The sequence below is a fragment of the Ambystoma mexicanum genome, chromosome 5p, assembly GCF_040938575.1.
Source record: "Ambystoma mexicanum isolate Mex_15411 chromosome 5p, UKY_AmexF1_1, whole genome shotgun sequence".
Taxonomy (NCBI): Eukaryota; Metazoa; Chordata; class Amphibia; order Caudata; family Ambystomatidae; genus Ambystoma; species Ambystoma mexicanum.
This window is the reverse complement of record NC_090930.1, coordinates 320,846,660-320,867,758: the sequence shown is the minus strand read 5'-3', so window position 1 is coordinate 320,867,758 and position 21,099 is coordinate 320,846,660. Positions and strand designations below refer to the sequence as shown.

At 45.6% G+C, this 21,099-nt stretch overlaps 1 protein-coding gene across 2 annotated transcripts in view; it reads right to left on the bottom strand.

Moving 5' to 3' along the window:
- IDS (iduronate 2-sulfatase) overlaps positions 1-21,099 on the bottom strand; it is a 364,864-nt gene that overhangs the window by 50,068 nt on the left and 293,697 nt on the right. The gene's annotated exons all lie outside the window — the stretch shown is intronic.

Sequence of the window (21,099 nt, the reverse complement as noted above, 5' to 3'; positions counted from 1 at the left end):
ACCTTAAATACATATATATTCTTACTATACACCAGCCTGGTTCCTAGTCCATTGGCTACAGATGGTATTTGTTGGGGTGGGTGTCAGACAAGTTGGAGGCCTAACCAAAGTGAAACCGAAAGAAATAGTGCTTTGTTGTGCGCCACCTTGCTTGAGGGGTGGGGGAACTAAGTTGTGTGTTACCGCCCAACAAACCATGACACAGCTGGGGGCTCGTAGTCGGAGATTGGTATAGTCTTCGCTTGTGTCAGTGCAACAGCAGCAGACTATTCATTTGGGTGTAATTGCATTGCAGTGGATGGAAAGTTGTGCTGCAATGTGGAGGTGCGATTCAAACCTGTACCCTGAGTTCAAGGGCAGTGTATAGATAAAACAGTGTTGATTTTGAGTCATCATTTTGAGTGGAAACCAAGCAGGATCAGGGTTGAGACTTTTGCCCTTGCATAGAGAGTATATCAGGTGCAGAACACATTTCAGAATGAGCACCGTAGAAATCAATATGGCCACAAAGCACTGCTTATCCAAATTGTTTATTAAAGGTGAATGGGTAGAACAGGAGCATGAAATGTGGCAAGCTAGAATGATGAAGGTTACCTCCACAAATTTTAATATGTGGCAGGATAATGGGCTGTTACATCAGGCCCTGAAAAACTTTTACATGAGACAGACAAGCAAAGATGAGCAAATTAAAATGGCTCAGCTCACAGCATATATGTACTTTCATAAAGTGTTCATGGAAGAAAGATACCAGGGTAATGTAACTTCTGTGCAAAACCAGTCTGAGCTATTAAATCAAGCCCAGAGAGAGTTGGAACAATTAGAAGAAAAAGCACAGAGCCAAAATTCAGAGCCAAGATTAGAAAATACTATTCAACAGCTAAAAGACAAGTTAGCGACACAACAGCAAGTGAATGCAAAGCGAGAGGGTCAATTTTCTGCACTGCAAGGAGAGCATCAAGAATGTGTTGAAAACCTGAGCGCAAGTCAACAAATTAAATGAGCAGGTTTTTCACAATAGAGCCTGCTTAGAGGACTTTCACATTACAAGCACAGATTAAACAACTGAAACAGGCTTTGAGGCACCCCGACTTGTCAGGGTATGGAAAAGCACCCTCCGATCACAGAGCGATGACCTCTCTACCAGGGATCTCAAGGTAACTCGCAACCTTATTTGTACAGGGTGTAGTCAACTTCATACCAGCCAGTTTTCAAGAACAGGGAAACATGAGACAGCTAAACTCAACCAGGTCTAGTCCAACTGAGCCAGGCGGCCAGTCCTCATCAGATATTGATGAATATTCATCTCTACCCAGTACAAGGTAAGGTGGCCGGACCAATGAGCTCAGGGAATTTAAAGTTACCCTACATGTACCTCTGACCAGGAGGGCTCCTATGATGAAAAGATCAGGGAGTTGGACTGGCAGAAAATGAAGTTACAAAAAGGGACCACCTGGCCCACAGAAAATGAAGTTACAAAAAGGGACCACCTGGCCCACTTTGCAGACAGAACTACAAGAGTCTAGGCCTCAAGAGTATTTTAAAAACCTCCACACATTCAGGGAGGTGGCAGGAACTCCCCACCATACCCAGGAGTGATGAGGAGGAGTAGTAGTTCCCTGTGCGAAAAGGGGAGTACAAGGGAAATGACCCCGAGAGCCCACAGCAGCACATGAGAGAAGAGACAGACATCATTCTCAGAGGGAGCCCCAGTCCCAGTCCGAGGTAGGTAGCCCCTTCGAAACAGGGAATGGACCACCACTAGCAGCAGCTCGGAGTCAGAGGGTGAGTGGACTCTGGTGCCGCGGAAAGAAAGCCTGTCAAACAAAAGAAAGGGCTTCTGAGAAAGACTCAATTCGGCAGATAAAGGCCATAAAGAGCTTTACGACTCCCTACCAGAAGAACACCAAATATTCAGTTAAGGAGGCAATTAGAGCTTTACGACCAAATGATGACTTCATTTGGTCCTAAGAATAGAAACTCCACAGAGTTCGTCAAATGGATATTTTACCCATGAATACTGCAGCTTCTTTGCAGGTCTGGAGGACGAAGATCACCAGAAATGGTCAACTTACAAGGCAGTCATTTTAAAACACTACTCCATTCAGAGGAACCCTCAGCAGGCCCACAAGGCGGCCTACAATCTGCAGTATGGGGAAGACCAAGCATCTAGAGTTTATGCAAGAGTTGAAGCAAGCATTTGCACAGACTTCTAGGCAGGTGAACACTAATAATCGAGAGTTCATTAACACATACTTCCATGTGCTTCCGAAATACATTATGACCCAACTAGTCCGGGATTTCCTTGAGCGTACGACCATGGATTGGGTTGATGAACAGGCCAGCCGGATTTATGAGGTCGAAAATCCCTCTGAAAACAAACAACCCCAAGAAGCCCAACCAAACACACCCCCCGCTGCAAAGGTAGCAGAGGTGAAACATACTCGCATATTGGACTTGAAAACAGGGGGGGCCTAAAAATACTTCTTCCACTAACACCAACAAGCAGAATGAGAGGCAGAGGAGACCCTCAGATCCAACCCAATTGTGTGGTAGCCAGGCAGGGTATCAGACCAACAGTCCATATTACCCTGCCACCTATATCAGTCCAAGATACAAAAAGGTAACATACTGAGGTATGTCTAGACTGCCTTGGGCACGGGGGGAGGGAGGGGAGGCAATCGGGTAAGTACTGCCCCAGGAAACTTCACTCAGGAGGGAAGGAATACTCACCCCCAACCTAAGTTTCTTTACCAGATACCCTTCAACCCCCAATTTGCAGACAATCCTCTCTCCCCTCGCTTTCAGGACAATAGATTCCGAAATCAGGGAGAAAGGAGACCTAGGATGGAAGGTTATCAGGGAAACTCCCAATACTCCTGGGAGACGGAACTCCACTCCTGGGAGCAGTAAATCCAGTTCTCCCCATCAACCAGACCAGAACAAAATCAACTGGAGCAACAGTTCCAACAATTAAACCAAGGCCTGGTTCGTATGTTGAGGGCTCAGCAGAACCCCCTACACGCCCTACTGGAAACTGTTGCCCAGAATAACTAAGCTTCTGGTTATGGTACTCCGAACAATGACAGGAAGAAACATCTGACAACAACAGGTTCTAGAGTAGGGGGCCCAGGTGGAAGGGAGATGCAAAGCCCTAGAGGAAGCTTCCTGTCCCACAGAACAAAACCCCTGGAAACTTGTGAACCTTAACATAAATCTTCTAACCCCAAAAAGCTGGAAGTTACCGAACAGAGGGTAAGTAGAAGAAAACAAAAGCAAAAGATAACCCACTTTGTGGAGGATGTCCGCATCATTCCTTTCGAATGAAAAGAATCCCTTTAAGATTAAGGGAAGAAAATCAGGGATGGAGGGATCCCTCCCAAAGAAAAATGGTTCCCAAAAGACCCCTATTTAGACTGGGTAAGGATGGAGACTGACCCAGAGCAACACATTTGTAAACCTCAACAATGTCACCCTAATGACCCTGAAAGCACTGAGGTACCCTCCCCCCAAACAGGTTCCATTAACTGTCTCAAGGAAAATGGGGACAGCAAAGAATGCAGGAGAATCAGGAGAAAAAGGGGACTCCCCAGCCCAACTTCTGGGTGCAAAATCTTTACAGATTCCCGTACTCTGACACAGAAAACTGTCCAAGATGTGTTGGAATTCAATAAAAAAAATAATAAAAAACTAAAAAAAAACTGCCAAGCTGACACAGAATGCACATTTTCTTTGCCCCGTTGAGGAGTGTGCATTATCAGCGCAGGTGGATACTGGATCCCAAGCCACCCTCCTGTCCAAAAAGGCCTTCGGGCAACTCAATTCAGGAAAGGGAGTAGGGGAGGTGTCACCAAATTCCCCTCACACCTCTTCCTGGATACCTCCAAAACTTCGATGGGAATGATATTTCTGAAGGGACTCTGGTTCTGGAGATCAGAATTGGGCAACATAGGGTGAAACACCCTGTGATGGTCACTCCAGAGGGAAAACATCCTGGTCTACTGGGGAATGACCTCCTTTGGAGGTTATCACCCCTGACTAACTGAACAAGGTTCACTGGAATCAGACTAACCAGCCATTCAAATTAAAAGAAGGCACCAACTATGTGAGCTTGAAAGGCACGTGCCACATGATTTAACAATCCGACAAAATAGAATTCTATTTTAGGAACAATCAAGTCCCAGACATCACTGTCATCTCGGTAGGAGAACGAACTGGTGAGGGGGAACCCATTTTTTTAAAATGAATCTCTCCTTTTAAGTAGCATTCCACACTGGAAGTAAATACTCTGAAATTGTATACCAATCCACAATCAGAAGAAAACCCAGTTCCCATGACAAACGATGAGGAAAAACCAGCTCAAAGTATATCCGACATACAGATAAAGGGTGAACAGCTGTTTTTCCCCCATTCAGGTCAATGAGGTTGAAGAGCCAGTTCTCGTCAGAGCATGCCTGAATAACGGAAGAAGCTTCATCAGCGAAGCATTATTCAGGAAACTCCCAAAAGATGAGTATTCCCACATTTAAATTGATAAGTTGGAAACAGGCCTGGAAACTCCAAAAATGTCCTGCCCAGCAGATGCATGCTAAAAATGTCCATAGTTAACAAAGGTATAGAACATAATTGTTGGGTTTCGAGAGGTGTCCCCTCCACCTTTACTTATGCAGTGACATTCTCAATCGATATGCAATTCATTTGGACCCAATTAATCACAAGGCTTTGTCCCGAGTGGGAGGGGGTAACACCATGGGCTTTGAAGACAGAGAAAGCATTTTGGTCAGCTCAATTGCAGCCTTATGCAAGTTCAAGAGAGAAGAGGTAACCATCCCAGGACAGGTACGACAATTTCCAATTCCCCTAAAAATTAAGCAAGGACAGAACCTCAAAAATAAGGATGCCTATATAATAGCAACACTTATTTACATCCAACACTCGTAGTTAACCTAGAACATGACACCATTTGAATATTGGTGGATAAAAGCGACCCTCGAAGTATCACTTTGGGCACGGACACCTTTATTCGAATGGCGGTTGATGCCAAACATTATTATACTGATTTAGGTAATGAGATCATTGGACCAATTCCAAACAATTTTAACATCAATAGCCCTCTGGTAAAGATTTTCACCAGGCAAGGTGTCTTGCCCTTATGGTGTGTAAGAGGTGACCTATGACATCAGGAAGGATGAGATGGGTTTCTGAGTCAACAGGGACTACCTCCCATCCTTGAAACCTCATCTCCAGGCCAGCACCATAAAAAGATCTCTCCACCCAACTGGAGGATACCTCTGAAATGTAAGTGATTTCAATCCAAGTCGACGCCTAGCATGTAGTGCACAACCGAAATCCTTATTTATTTTTCTCTACAAGTTCTTTATTCTGAACGATATACCACTCCTATCACGCCCTTCTCCTGGAACCCCCCTCCCCCCAGTCACACTGAACCAGGAATCAGGCTGGTTCGCAAAGGTAAAGATTTATGTATTTAAAATGTTATCACAATAGGTTTTAATAGGTAAACCACACTCACCAATGGGGTGAGGTAACACGGATAATCTCTAATACACAAGGAGTAACAGTGAGCAAGCACTTCACACACAAGCATTATTTTCTGTGCTGGTTTCAGATCAGATAGCACTGTGGTTAAAGGTTCTCTATGCACACCCCTCAATGCCCCGATAGGCAATGTAAAGAGATCGGAGTAGAGAGCAGGTATTCAGGAATGGCAGAATGGCAAACAGATCAATCCCACTTTCCCCCCTTTAAAACACGAGAGAAAACGGAATTGACTGTCAGGCTGTCAGAATGGCTTGTAAAGTTAGCTTTAGAATGAACTGGGTAAACACTAAATGTGGTCAAAATCACTGAAATTGTTATAAATTCTTATGGGAGCCTCTTTGGATAGTTGCACACAAACAATGATGTAATACTAAGAAACAATTTGAAATCTTACACGTAAAACAGCTTTTAATTGCTTCCGACATGAATTTTAAGAATTCCCCAAAACGAAGTTTTGCAGCAAACTTTTCACTGTGCGATATTCACGATAACGGGAGAACCATGTTGATTTGGAATGCGGTTTTCGATGCGATTTAAAGCTTTGGATGTTAGCTACAAACAGACGTTTTGTTTCTAGCACAAAAATGGAGGGAGTTATGGAAGTTTTAGTAGAGGTTGTTTTTTCGAGATTGGCGCAAGAATGGAAAACAGGAATACGCTTTTAAAAAGGACAAAAGGATTTGTTACACTAGGGATGACTAAGAACAAATTGAATACCACACAGGAACACAGTCACTTGATCAGAATGACTGCCTGCGGAGGAAACTTGCCTTCTTCAGATGAGAAAAAAATGAGCGGAAAGATAGTTTTAACAGTACTAGTAGAGGAGGAACATAGGATGGTTTGGATAGAGAGTTCAGACAATTCAAAAATAGTCCTAACAATACAGGTCCTGAATACAAGATAGGATGGGTTTAAGATAGGGATGGACTATGCAAAATACATATGCCAGTGACAATTCTTCCTATAAATACTCACTGGATATGTTTTTAAATTGAACCGTCAGGAGTCTGGTCAGGGGATAGGATCTGGTTTAGGAAAGACGGCTGGGCACATCGGACTGGAGCGGATCTGTAAGGCACTCTGGTCCCAGCACAGGACTGGATCTGCAAGGCCTTCCGGTCACAGCATGGCACAGGACTGGATTGGATCTGCCCTTCTTGGTTCTGATGAGAATTATCTTCAGCAGGCAAGCAGTACAGCACAGCCCGGCTGTCTTTTGATCCTTCCCCTTAGGCTTGTGGGGTTCTGGATTTGGAATTTTGAGGCCTAGCTGAAAATGGTTCAGCTATGCAATGGGTTTCTGTTTTGCCAAGTTTCTGGAGTCTGGAGCAGGGAAGAAGTAGAGTTCAGCAGCAGGGTGCTCTGCCAGCATCCGGATAGTGAGTGAATCTGTCTGTCTTGATGTGTGGTGAGCTGGGTCTATTTCTGCTATGACCAGGCATCATAAAGGGGTTGTGGGGGCTGGTTTAGCCTAAGATTGCCCCTTTTGACAGGTGATTGGGTCAGAGTCTACTCTCTGCCTTGATAGGAGGAGAGAAACAGAAGGTCACCTTTATGGTGTGATTTTATGAGGCTGAGAATCCACCCCTAGCCCCTGGAACACAAAATCTACTTTTGGCACAATACATATTTACACATGTGCAACCACTACAACAATCACATATACAGATTACATATTTTCCATAGCAGCTACTCAAAACCCTGTAGCTGTGGGATCTTGTCTCGGCTTTTCACAGAATTTTGCCCTTTTCATTTCTACAAGTGTGCACGTTTAACATGGGCATAAGTGTATAATGTTTCATACTTCTAGCAGAAATACATTTTGCGTAAAATCACATTTCCTGCCGTTTCTTTCCAGAACATGTCACCCGATTTTGCCGCCTCTTGAAATGTGCAGCCAAAATTTAGATTCACAAATCTTTTATATTTTTCACAATTATAAACAGTAAATTATCTGTCTTTTAAAAAAGTGTTTTGTTAATGTTAGCCACAGATGGTTGTTTGGGTCCATCTAATTTTGTCTCCCTACAGTCCGGGAGCAGTCCCCCTCCCTGCTTGCTCTTGGCAGAGGTCATTTACAACAACTGTCTTCACACCTCACATTTCCTTAGTAACAGCTGGTCATTGTTCCTCATGCCACTGTAGACCAGGTTCTTTCCCAACTCCATACTTGGAGCTTTTGTGCGATTTCCTGATCAGGGATTTCCTGATCAGGGGAAAGACCTTCCTTCTGTGAGAAAATCTGTTATTCCAGTTTGGTAGCTTCAGCCAAGCTTATTTAACTGTTAATTCTGTTGAATTTTTTCAAATCACAGCTAAAAATCTCATTCAAGATTTTAAACCCTGGGATCAAAACAATTACAATATGGGTTACTCTCAGTAACAGGACTCTTAGATTGCAAACATTTGATATCAGTTTATACAGGTTTAAAGTTTAATCAGGCAGGCTCCTGACAGCTGTCATTCAGGCGGCTTATGGTACTGCACCCAGAGATTTTTCACAGATCCACAGACAGGCCACTTTTGCTCTGGACATCTCTTTATGCTTTCAGCTTTTCAGGACCTTGCCAGTTCACCATGATTTCTTAAACTAAGTGAATTGTAGCACCCATCAAGAATTTTGGTTGTTTTGTACCGGTATTCTGAATTTTCAGCAACAAAGCAAAAGGGATTTAAAGCAAGATTTTGGGGTTTCATTTAGCAAAGCACTGCTTTTTCCTTCTGTACTCCATTTGTACTTGTTGTGGAGCCCAGTGACATTTCAGGAGTGAGAGCTCGGTTCCACCACTAACATGTGTGGCAGATTGGGCAGCCGTCTTTTTGTGAAATGCAAAGCGCGATTTTCAGAGATTTTGGCGCGCACAAGGGTTTTGCGGCCATTTTGTTGTTTTCTGGCACCATCATAACACAGTTATGCAGCATAGCAGAGCAAAAGTTGGTCAATACATCCCACAGAAATTGCCATGCCAGAGGTCTTTCCAGTCTTTAAACAGATGGTCGAAGAATTAATCAATCTCGCTGATGCCTGCGAGACCAAGGAGCAATGACAGAAGCTGAAATCGGTGTTTGTGAATTTTCAGGATATTTTTGCAGTGGATTCTTACGATTGTGGATGCACAGATATACATTCAACCACCATATCCACGGACCCCGAGATGGCTCCAGTATTTATGAAGCAATACCAGTTGCCTCTGACGTCTATGAGTCACTCACAGAGATTATTAAACACTTGGAATCCCGTGGGATAATTTTTCCAATCCACAGTACCTTTAACAACCCGGTACTGGGCATACTCAAACGCAATGGCAACTTTGCGCAGACCTTGGGGAGTTAAATAAACTGGTCCACATGTCAAGATGGCCCCTTCCCTATATCGATCAGGGCATGGCCCAGATCCAAGGGTCAATGGTGAATACCGCCAATGACCAGACCAACGGTTACTGGACCCCTGAGTGGGGAAGACCAGTCCAAGCTTGCTTCACATTCGGGGGGCAGCAATGCATGTGGTCCCAAACCCCCTTTGGACACAAACTCTGGCAACTAATTTAATAAATTCCTACATAAGGCCATGCAACACTTGGGCGAAAGGGGAAACCTGGCCTATGTAGATGTCTTAATCAAGAGCTCAACTGTGGAGGAACACACAGGTGAAATACACTATGTTCTGACCAAATTGCAGAAAGCCGAAGCAGAATTTTCCTTTTCAAAGGCACAGTGGTGTAAGACCCGTGTGAGCTTTTTAGGGCATGAAATCGCCCCTGAGGGTCTCAATCCCCAGGCGAAAGGTGGAAGCATTATTGAAATTAAAAGACCCTACTACACCGCAAAAAGCCTTCCTGGACTCACTAATTATAGTAGAAAGTTCATTGAAGACTATGCAGAGGTCACACGACACTTGGTCCATTTATCAAAGGCTGGGGTCAAGTGGGAGTGGGGTCCATAACAAGTAGAGGCAGTAAAACAACTGAAGAGAAGACTTTCCCAAACCCTTTATGTGGCTTACCCCATAAAGAACAAGGAGTTATTCTTGGAGACCGGGTTTTCAGATACTTTCTTAATGATGGTATTATACCAAAAGCACGACAAGGTCAAAGAAATCCCATACACGAGCAAGAATCTGTCCTCTGGGGAGGAAAAATTCAATGATTGCGAAAAGGCACGCCTGGAAACAGTGTGGGCGCTGAAGAATGACCCCCCCATTTATCTCAAAAGTGACCGAATCCAAACAGGGAACGTGAGTAATTCCAGAATTCCCTCCTCGACTCTGTTTGAGCCATATCTGACCTCCACAGGAAGGCCTTGCATGGACAGAGTCCTCTAGCGAAAGCAATGTCTGACTTTCATGACTGTGCTCAAGAAAACTGTCGAGGATGAAAGTCTATGGCAGAGTTGATGGTGGTACATCAAGACATCCTGTTTGCCGTACAACACCAACTCAAAGAACTGGCCATAATCACAGATTCAGCTGTCAGGAATGAGTTTGAGGAACACCTGATTCATTGGAAATGTCGAAGCATGCTCGGTGCGAATAACAAAACAAATTAATCCGGTCAGTTAATGAACTGGTAACCTCGAATGACATGACCATCTGTTGAGAAAAGATCAGCGGTCACTCCAAAATAGATGGACCAGACAAAACTGGAAATTACTTGGCTGACCAGTTGGCCAAAACCAGAGCCCTTCATGGGGATCTCCTACAAACCAAATCCCTGTTGGGGGAAATCCAGATCGGTGCTGTCACCAGGTCCCAAACCATGGCAAAAATGAAGTCAACTGCCCAGTGCAGTAAAGAAACCCCAGCTGCAGATTTGATTACTGCCCAAAAAGAGGAGCCAATTATTGGGAAATGTTATTAACATATTGAAGACCCTGTGAATTCTCTGACAATCAGATTATATCAGGAAGGAGGATCTCCAGGTGTTGAAGTTTTCCAAAATGTTCGAATCCAAGATGGTTTGTTGGTACGGAGATCCATATCTGGATGGGACCAGTGGGTAGTACCCATCTCATTCTCAAGCCTGAAGTTAGGTCATGCCCATGACGCAGCCACTGCCAGACATAGGGGGTTTCATTCAACATTTGAAATCTTGCGAGAGGTCACATACTGGCCACACATGGGTCAGGACCTCAACCTATACTTAAAGGGGTGCCTTGTGTGTGCTCTGTTTCTGCCAAGTTCACTCGCACACAGACCTCCCTTACAGAAAAGGAGAAGGACACTGCCTAGGTCGGATTTGAAAGTCGATTTTATCGTGCCAGTGATTCACTCAAAGGAAGGAGTTGGACCGAGGAAGTCATACCAACGAGGGGATGACCAAGATCTGGGAGATACTAGGGGTAAAGGGAAAACTCCACATCGCCTACCACCCAGCCTCTAGCGGGAGAGTTGAGAGGTACAACAATACAATTGTGGGCATCTTGAAGAGGTTTGAGGCCGACTCTAAACCTAGTTGGAACATTCAATTACCGCTTGTCCTGGTGGCAATTAGGTCTACACCATCTTCTGCAACAAAAAGGTCTCCATTTGAACGCCTGACGGGACGAAAAATTGTGCTTCTTCTACAGAACAATAGGGCAGACCCAGATCAACACATCCACGACCCATGAGTACATTGAAAATTTAAGGAAACACCTTCAGCACATGCTGGGTACTCTTAGCGAACTATAAAAATGTTGGCAAAGGGGATGAAAACTCACTACAACTTGGAGACTACCAATAAGGAGTACAAAGTAGGAAACAGGGTTTACCTCTACAATTTCCAAAGGGACCAGACCAAAGACCGTACGTGCAACCCCCTTGGTGCGGTACTTTGAAATTGTTGATAATACCGCACCTGTCACCTTTAAGATCTGCATCCCTAAAGGAGAACAGACTCAAGAGAAATGGGTCCATATCAATATCAATCAGTTCAGGAACCATCACCCCAGGCATGCGCTATAACTGAAGATCCCAGTCAGGGTAGAACACCGGAATCGTAAGAATGAATAGAAAGAATGGAAACCCGGATGAGGAAAATCACACATTTGCAGGGTGTGAAACAATTCATACTTGGAACGTATCAAAATTGGAAGGTTGTCAAGTGAAAAGCAATATATAGTTTGTTTTGTGGTCAATATGTATGTGGATAATACTGGGGAAATAAGTACTGTATAAAATACTTAACCTCTTTTACTCCCTGCAGATTAAAGAACTCCTTGCCTCTACATCCCAGAGTTTGGAGCTACCGGAAAGTGAGGGGTCCAGGACCAAAAGCCCCAAATCTGAAAAGAGTGGAGCGCAAACAGAGCACCAGTCCTGCAGGACGGGAAAAGACCAGATGTGCTCCAACAAGGACATTCATGGAATGAACCAAATGGAACAGAACAAAATATATATAAATAAAAAATAATCTCCTTGCTCTTTTCTCTGAATCAAAGAGCAAGGGGAGGCCTTTCTGGGGTAAAATATAGCCCCTGAATGTCAGTAATAAAGAGGCCATGTCAGGCCAGTATTTAAGAGTGTAGCGGACTGGTGCTATGCATTGGAAATTGCAGGCCAATCCAAAACAATTTTCCGACTTAAAGCCTAGTGACTTGGAAAGAAACGGGCCTAGATGAAATCTAATAAAATGGACAAGTACGCAAGTGGAGAAAGACACTTTTCACAAATGAACTGATATTTTGGAAAGGCCTAGTTGGAGCATTAAAGGGGACATAGGTTTCCCATGGTAAATAATGGCCTATGCGTTGACAGTGATGAAGGGATACTTGTCATTTCAACTGTTATTTTAAAGAATTCCATTACAAGGACATCTGTAAAAACTGCAGCAGTGCACATGGGAAGAAAGAAATAGTTGTGCATTTGGAAGCTAAAAAGGAGGAAGAACGCATTTTCAATTCAGAAATAAAGTCAAATGGCAGACTGCTTTCATCTAGTAATAAGACTTTATTTCAGCACATTAAAAAGACATTTGTAAGAAGCCTATTTCGTTTGGTGTAGATTTGAATGTTGCATCCTGATGCAACTATGGCCTATTTATGGGGATAGAAAATGTATTTCTATTAAAACAGTATGTAACAAAAGATTGTATTTATGGAAAATAGGCCCTGGTGCAGCATTGAAAGTTACAGATGTAAAGGGGGGTAAATGTAATATGTTAGCCTTCCAGAATGGTAAACTGCAACTGTTTGTTCTCTTTGAGCTGTAATCCCCTGCTGAACTGTGACCTGATCTTGCAGCCCTTTTGTTTGGTGAATACCAGGGATTCAGGGCTGTTTTCAAGTAAATGCTCAACTATACAGAAAAAGTGATCAGAAAGTGTGGTGAATTTCCGATAACATGACCAACAGAAATGACCTTTAAGGTCAGGTTTCACATAAAAAGTGCATTAACTCTGAACAAAGACCCTTTGAAAATCTGAACTCCAGACCTTTGGCTGGGCCCACCAAGGAAACCGGTCTGGCTGTCAAACTAAATGCTATGATAAACAAAGAAGTACATCGAAAGTTTGGGCGTTGCCGATAACATGTCCTGCAGAAGTGCCTTTAGGGTCAGGCCTTCCCATAAACCGTGCTTTGAAGCCAAGGAGGGAAAAGGTTAAGATAAACCAGATGGCTGGTCACACGGTTTAAGAAGAATGGAAACTGTGGCTGATCTGAATGTGAAACTAGGGGCAGGTCATTTCCTGCCATTTATTAAACATTGAATACAGTTTCATAAATAAAAAGACCAATGTGTGTCCCATCAAGCACACCCCGGGTACAAATTAAAGAGGATGAAAAGCCAGCCCTGTAAAAACAAAAATATGTGATGTACACAAACTCAAATATGGGAAAAACTATGATTTTGCCATTTTCATACACCTGGGAAATGGGAAAGTTGGCAAAGGGAGAGATCATGAAAGTCAGGTTTGAATTGGAAATGGTCCCCTTTTTAGCTATTTCGGCAAAGCAGCAAATCACGAAAACCAGCAGCTCCACCCAGGAAGGGTGTGCTGAAATAAAATTAGTATTGTCTGACTCACCATAAAATGTAGAGATCAAAAATACCTATCCTCAAGCGATTATGTGAAAGACCAAGGGAGTGGTTTTTCAGAACACAAAATGGAGAAAGCCCCGTCAATTTGAAATGATGCATCTTTGGCAGGGGTTGTGGAGGGGTAGGTAAAGGGAGCGAGCAAGCCAATCCCGACCGTGGGAATTATGAAAAGGTTGGAGTCATCTGTGCTACAAGAGGGTAGGCTTGAATAAGAACTGGGCTTTGACTTTATTCCGGGAGATAGCCTGCTGATGCACTCTTGCGAGGAACAACTAGCAGATGGGCAAGGAGAGCTACCAAGGTCATCAGGATAAACATTGCCTGGAAACATGGGAGCCCTACCTGGAGGGACCTTGCTGTTGGAGGCCTGATGCAAGCTGCCTACCTAAAGAGGGTCCTAAAAATCTGGCTTGTTTCCTGAACGAAGTGCAGAGAGCTCCCATGTAAGTAGATATCCCAAAGCCATCAATTGTGTGGGGAGCCACCTGCCTTTATCCCTTTCCATTAGTGGGTGAGGGGGGGAGGAGGGGGCTGAAAGTGGGTAGACCCTTCGCACACTTTATTAAATCCCATTCAAGTTATTTCCCCATAGAAAACGAACCTGTTGAAATCGAATTGTGTTGGGAACAGCCTGCTTTAATCCTTTCCATTAAATTGTGGGGGAAGGGGGAAGACACTAGACCAAGTTTCAAGTAAATCAATTCTCATAAGCTCATGCCCAGTGTGTTAGCGCCAGTATAGCCCATAAAGACTTGCGAGAAAGATATACAAAAAGATCCAGGACATTGCGCCTTTCTAAGGGTAAATGCAGATGTATTTTATTCTCATCTGTGATATGAAAATTGCCCTTCTAATTACACGTGTTTCGGCCCCCATCGGCCTTTTTCAAATTAGGGCTGGTGTAATCAAACTGATACAAGATTAGATATACAGAACAATGTATTATGGCATACATATTCGAGGCAAAAGCAAAAAAGAAGAGGCAATACATGCATTGAAAGTAAGATAAATAAGAACATCAAAATGTCAAAATGATTGTTATCTATACAAACAAAAACATTAATTTGTAAGTTGTAAGAATTGTTGTACGGGAAGGGGTAGGAGGATAACTTGGAAACAAGGACATTTCGCAAGACAACAGAAGTAAATTCAGTGTTGCATGCATATAGCTATCACCAACGCACCACCATCCATAACATCCCCTTAGGTGAATATGTACGTGCAAGGCGCAATTGCAACAATGATCAGAGGTTTTAAACAAGAATGCAATCTTCTGAGGAGTCGATTCAACAAAGAGGTTATCCGAAAAAGTGCCTCCAAAAAGCTTTTGAAAAAACAAAGAATTTGCAACAAGAGGATACATTGACCCCGAAGAAACCCTCAGAGGATAAACAAATGAAACTCATGTTTGTAACCTAATACAAAGACCATCAATTGATCAGAAAAACTTTTAAAAAAACATTGGTACTTATTACAATTAGACAAACATCTGACCAAATGTATTGATAGTCCGAACATCTTCAAGAAAGCTAATACTCTGAAAACCATCATTTGCCCATCCATGTTACCAGGCACACCAAAGAATAATGAAACTACTTGGCTTACCAAAATTGAGCCAGGCTTCAGACAATGTGGTTTCTGCATAATGTGCAAATTTGCGGGAGATAAAATTAGGAGCCTGGAGGATCACTATGGAAAAGTATTTTTTAATTAAGCATTCAATTAACTGCAGAACAATGTTTGTTGTTTATGCTATCAGATGCACTTGTAAAAAATTGTATATAGGTAGCACTAAAAGAGAGCTTAGAATCCGAGTCAAGACCCCACCCTACCCCTGGCAGTTCATTGGCAACAGAATCACCAGTTGGACGATAAGGCGGATATACAATTTATTGGTTTAAAGCATGTTACTATGAACAAGAGGGGTGGGGGGGGATATAGTCCGAGCATTACGCCAAGCAGAAGCTAAAATCATTGGTTTCTTTAACACAACTGTACTTGGCTTAAATTTTGATACTGAAATGGCATCATGCTTATTGTTAAATATATCTAACTTCACCTATGTGTTTATAATTTTGTGACATGCTGATAATCTGTTATGGTATAGGTACCAGTATTTTTTAAGGTTGTAAGCCATTTACTGTCTCAACTACCGTGACAATGCAGATTAACATTTGTATTCATTAAGATACTGATTTTCTGTCAAATACTTTTTATTACTCTGAAATTGAAAGTCAATAATAGGTTCACCCATAGCAAGCATTAATATGCTTACTCTCTGACAAATACTCCTTTTTCGCTCTTGAATTGACAGTTAATAACTAGTTCACCTCTAGTAAACATTAGAATATTTAATTCAGTGAGTATACCTTTCAGGTACTTATACAACAATGACGCAACAGCATTTTTTCTAAAATATCCATAAAAAGTTCGAGGAATGTAATCACGTACGGATATATTTGTGACTATGGCTCATTAGTGGGTAAAACCAGCAAATACAAATGTCTATCAGCGCATGTAGTTTAAGGGATCCGCGCTCATGTTGCTAAGCAACAGGGCGAAGCGGCATATTCAGCGTCAGGTAGCCATGGGAACAGTTAAAACAGTCCCAAGATGGCACTTGTGTGGATCAGCGAAGTCGACGCGAGTGACTACTTTCCTTTTCAAGTAAGTGGCGTCCGTTGCCTCAGCGTATTTACCGATTCATAGTATTGCGATTTTTGATTGTGGACGTGAAAACGTTACATGATGCTTCATAACTTCTAAAATACACTTGTTAACTCAACTTAGTCAAACATAAACATCTTCAAATGGAGGAGCAATATCGCGTTCGCTCTATGGTGCTGGCAGCAAGCCATGTATAAAGAAACAAAGCACTGAGCGCAGCATTTAACATCGCAAGCAATCGAGTGCAGTATTATACTGAATCGTATTTATACTCGATGACTGAATTGAAAGAATTCTATGTTTATTTCTTGGTAACTTAACAGATTGCCCCAGCTTATTAGCGACTTATACCATTGCGTTCATTAATTGCAGAATATACGCATTCTCTCAACTTCATGAAATGTAAATAACATAGTGCGAACGCGGTATGGCTCCTCCATTCTATTATGTTTGCAGCATGACACTTCTAAAGAAACGAAGCGCCGAACAAGGCATTTAACATGGACATTAATCAAGTGCAGTATCATACTGAGACTCGAGTGCAGCATTCTACACGTGATAACTCTGAATTGAAAGACAATTTTATATCTCTCTTGGTAACTGATTAGATAACAATGGGATTTCACCAATACACTTTTTCTGAATGAGAAGTCAAAGACCCCCAGTGTGGGTAGTTTTGACATGAAGTAGCCGTGGTTTTTACTGCACACATTATTTAGTGAATAACCATGACTAATGCATTACTTGTCTTTTGTCTCCTGTTTTGTTTGTATGTCTCCCCTCTCTACCCCTTCCCGTACAACAATTCTCTTACAACTTACAAATGAATGTTTTTGTTTGTTATCTATACAATCATTTTGATGTTCTTATATTATATTACTTTCAATGCATGTATTGCCTTTTGTTTTTTGCTTTTGCCTCGAATTTGTATGCCATAAAACATTGTTCTGTATATCTAACCTTGTATCAGTTTGATTACACCAGCCCTAATTTGAAAAAGACAGATGGGGCCGAAACACGTGTAATTAGAAGGTCCATTTTCATATTACAGATGAGAATAAAATACATCTGCATTTACCCTTATAAAGGCGCAATGTCCTGGATCTTTTTGTATGCTTTTGCATATCTTTCTCACTATTTTTGACGGATTTCTTGTGGCTTACCCTCAGTCCAGTGGTTTGCGACAGATCAATGAATGTGAGGAACAGAGGGGTGATTCCTGACCCCAGTTTGGATTTGGTTACAACTATTTTTTGCATTAAGTTAATGTTGAACGAGTCGCCCAACAGACCACCTGTAACCCTAAGCCCAGCACTCTTCTTAACCCATAAAGACTTGGTTGACTGTTTCCTGACACCCCTCCTATACAGAAGAGGGGTCAGGGGGGAGAGGGGGTCCGGTATCCCAAAACACTTAGGGGTTAATTCATAGAATTAAGCGCACAAGTGGCGCACGCGGCTGGCGCACAGTGTGCGCGTGCGAATCCCTGCGCCAGCCGCGTGCGCCAAAACCCATTTCCGCGCACAGGGTATTCATGGATTCCAGCCACCAAAACCAGCCGTGGCGCACAGTGGCGCAGCGACCTTGCAGCAGCGCCAGGTACGCCCCCAAGAACGCCTTCCGCGCAGGGAAAAGCCATCAAAATCCCCAATCCAGCGCAAAGGGCTGCGCTAACCCTGTACCAGCACGGCAAGCGGGCTACGTGTATTTCAGGGGTTCGCGTGAAGTTTCTCACGCGATCGGGCCTGGGGGAGCGTGCTACGTGTATTTCAGGGGTTCGCGTGAAGTTTCTCACGCGATCGGGCCTGGGGAGAGTGCTACGTGTATTCCAGGGGTTCGCGTGAACTTTCTCACGCGATCGGGCCTGGGGGAGCGGGCTACATGTATTTCAGGGGTTCGCGTGAACTTTCTCACGCGATCGGGCCTGGGGGAGCGGGCTACGTGTATTTCAGGGGTTTGCGTGAACTTTCTCACGCGATCGGGCCTGGGGGAGCGTGCTACGTGTATTTCAGGGGTTCGCGTGAACTTTTTCACGCGATCGGGCCTGGGGGAGCGGGCTACGTGTATTTCAGGGGTTCGCGTGAAGTTCCACACGCGATTGGCCTGGGCGCGTGTATTTCAGGGGTGCGCGGGAAGTTCCACACGCGATTGTCCTGGGCGCGTGTATTTCAGGGGTGCGCGGGAAGTTCCACACGCGATTGTCCTGGGCGTGTGTATTTCAGGGGTGCGCGGGAAGTTCCACACGCGATTGTCCTGGGCGCGTGTATTTCAGGGGTGCGCGGGAAGTTCCACACGCGATTGTCCTGGCCGGGTGTATTTCAAGTGTGCGTGGGAAGTTCCACACGCGATTGGCCTGGGCGCGTGTATTTCAGGGGTGCGCGGGAAGTTCCACACGCGATTGGGCTGCGTGCGGGTATTACAGGGGTGCGCACAAAGTTTTACACGCGATTTCAGCAGGGTACGTGTATTTCAGGGGTGCCGGGGAGTCCTACATGTGATTTGCCAGTGTGGGTCCTCCCAGGTGTTCACTGTACACCCTCCACGGCCCCTGCAGGCAGCCCACACCACAGGGGACTACCCTGCATCCCTGGTCATGTCCCGCAGGCAGCCCACCCAACATGGGCATGCCCCCCAGCAAAGGCACATGTCTCCTTGCACCAATGATCACCAACTCATGTCCCCTTGCACCCCCACCCCCAGCATTGCGGGGCACCTGCCAGCAGGCCCCCACCCATGTCTCCCAGCACCCCCACCTCCCCAGTCACCAGGGGCAGCCTCCACCAGGCCCCCACCCATGTCTCCCAGCACCCCCACCCCCCCAGTCACCAGGGGCAGCCTCCACCAGGCGCCCACCCATGTCTCCAGCACCCCCACCCCCCAGTCACCAGGGGCAGCCTACACCAGGCCCCCACCCATGTCTCCCAGCACCCCCACCCCCCAGTCACCAGGGGCAGCCTCCACCAGGCCCCCACCCATGTCTCCCACCACCCCCAGCACTGTGGGGCACCTGCCAGCAGGCCCCCACCCATGTCCAACTCATGTCTCCCACCACCCCCACCCTCCAGCACTGTGGGGCACCTGCCAGCAGGCCCCCACCCATGTCTCCCACCACCCCCACCCCCCCAGTCACCAGGGGCAGCCTCCACCAGGCCCCCACCCATGTCTCCCAGCACCCCCACCCCCCCCAGTCACCAGGGGCAGCCTCCACCAGGCCCCCACCCATGTCTCCTACCACCCCCCAGCACTGTGGGGCACCTTCCAGCAGGCCCCCACCCATGTCTCCCAGCACCCCCACCCCCCCAGTCACCAGGGGCAGCCTCCACCAGGCCCCCACCCATGTCTCCCACCACCCCCCCCCCCCCAAGTCACCAGGGGCAGCCTCCACCAGGGCCCCACCCATGTCTCACAGCACCCCCACCCCCCCAGTCACCAGGGGCAGCCTCCACCAGGCCCCCACCCATGTCTCCCAGCACCCCCACCCCCCCAGTCACCAGGGGCAGCCTCCACCAGGCCCCCACCCATGTCACCCACCCCCCAGCATTGCGGGGCACCCTCCACCAGGACCTCGCCCATGTCCCATCCATGCCCCCACCACCCCCACCCCCCAGCACTGTGGGGCACCTGCCAGCAGGCCCCCACCCATGTCCCATCCATGCCCCCCTGCACCTGGGTCCCAACAATCCCCAATCATGTCCGTAATGGCCATCCTCCCCTGCCAAAAGGCCCAACCAACTATCATATCCACCCACATATCAAAGGCAATTACATGTTACACACCCAATGTAAATAATGCAAATGAACACATGTCTGTCACACACAATGGCTGCAAGTGAATGTTAAAACACCCAACATGACATGCATGAAAGTAATGAGATGATACAACACATTGAAGGATGAAAATAAAAATGTATTGAAAATCAACAAGAATGGAAATGAAATAAGAAAAACCACAAAGCAAAACAACAAAAAGAAGTTGAATGTCCATGAAAAAAAATCCAAAAAATCCAAAAATCCATAGAAGAACTATATACAAGACAATCCCGGGTCCATGAGCCCAACCAAATTAAACCTAACTATGTCAACTAACTAAAAACTGAACTATATACAAAAAAGTGGCGCATTGTCCAATCGCAACCAAATAAAAAAAAAAAATAATTCAAAGGAAACCTACCACTAACTATATACAATGGCAGCGGGCAAGTCCTGCGGCTCACTCTGTGATGTTGCCGGCCAGGGCATCATCGAACTCCATGTCGATGTCCTGGAGGCAGGACTCTGTCCTGGCCCCGAGGTCTCGCAGGGATAACCCCATGTTCACCTCAAACTCCCTGCGAGCTTCCTCGAGGCACTCAGCCCGCCTCAACGCCCGACGCATGGAGAACTCCGTCCTGACCATGGTGAGCCGCTCCTCTTCCGCCCGCTGCCGCTCCGCACCTATCCGCTGGACCAACTGCTCCCACACGGAAGACACTACCATCCCAGGGTTCTCCTGCCCTCCGGCTGATGCCTGCCCCTCTGATCTTGATGGCCCCGAGCCATGACGCCTCCCACGTCGAGCCTGCTGCTGCCTCCGACGCCACTGCCTCTGCCAGCACGACGGCATCCAGGATGATGGAAACCACCGACGCCGTCGTGCACGTGCCCTGCCCGATGATGCCGTCACATCCTCCATCTGCTGGGGTCCAGTTGCTGTGTTGTCCACCCCTGCTGGACCTCTGACTCCCGACTGTGGCAGGGATGGGATCCCCACCGAGCTGGCTGCATTGGTCAGGGCAGGTCCACAGGGGGCCCTGGTGGCATCTGGGCCGGAAGACGGCAAGGAGAACGACTGGCGTATAGTCTCCACAGAGGAG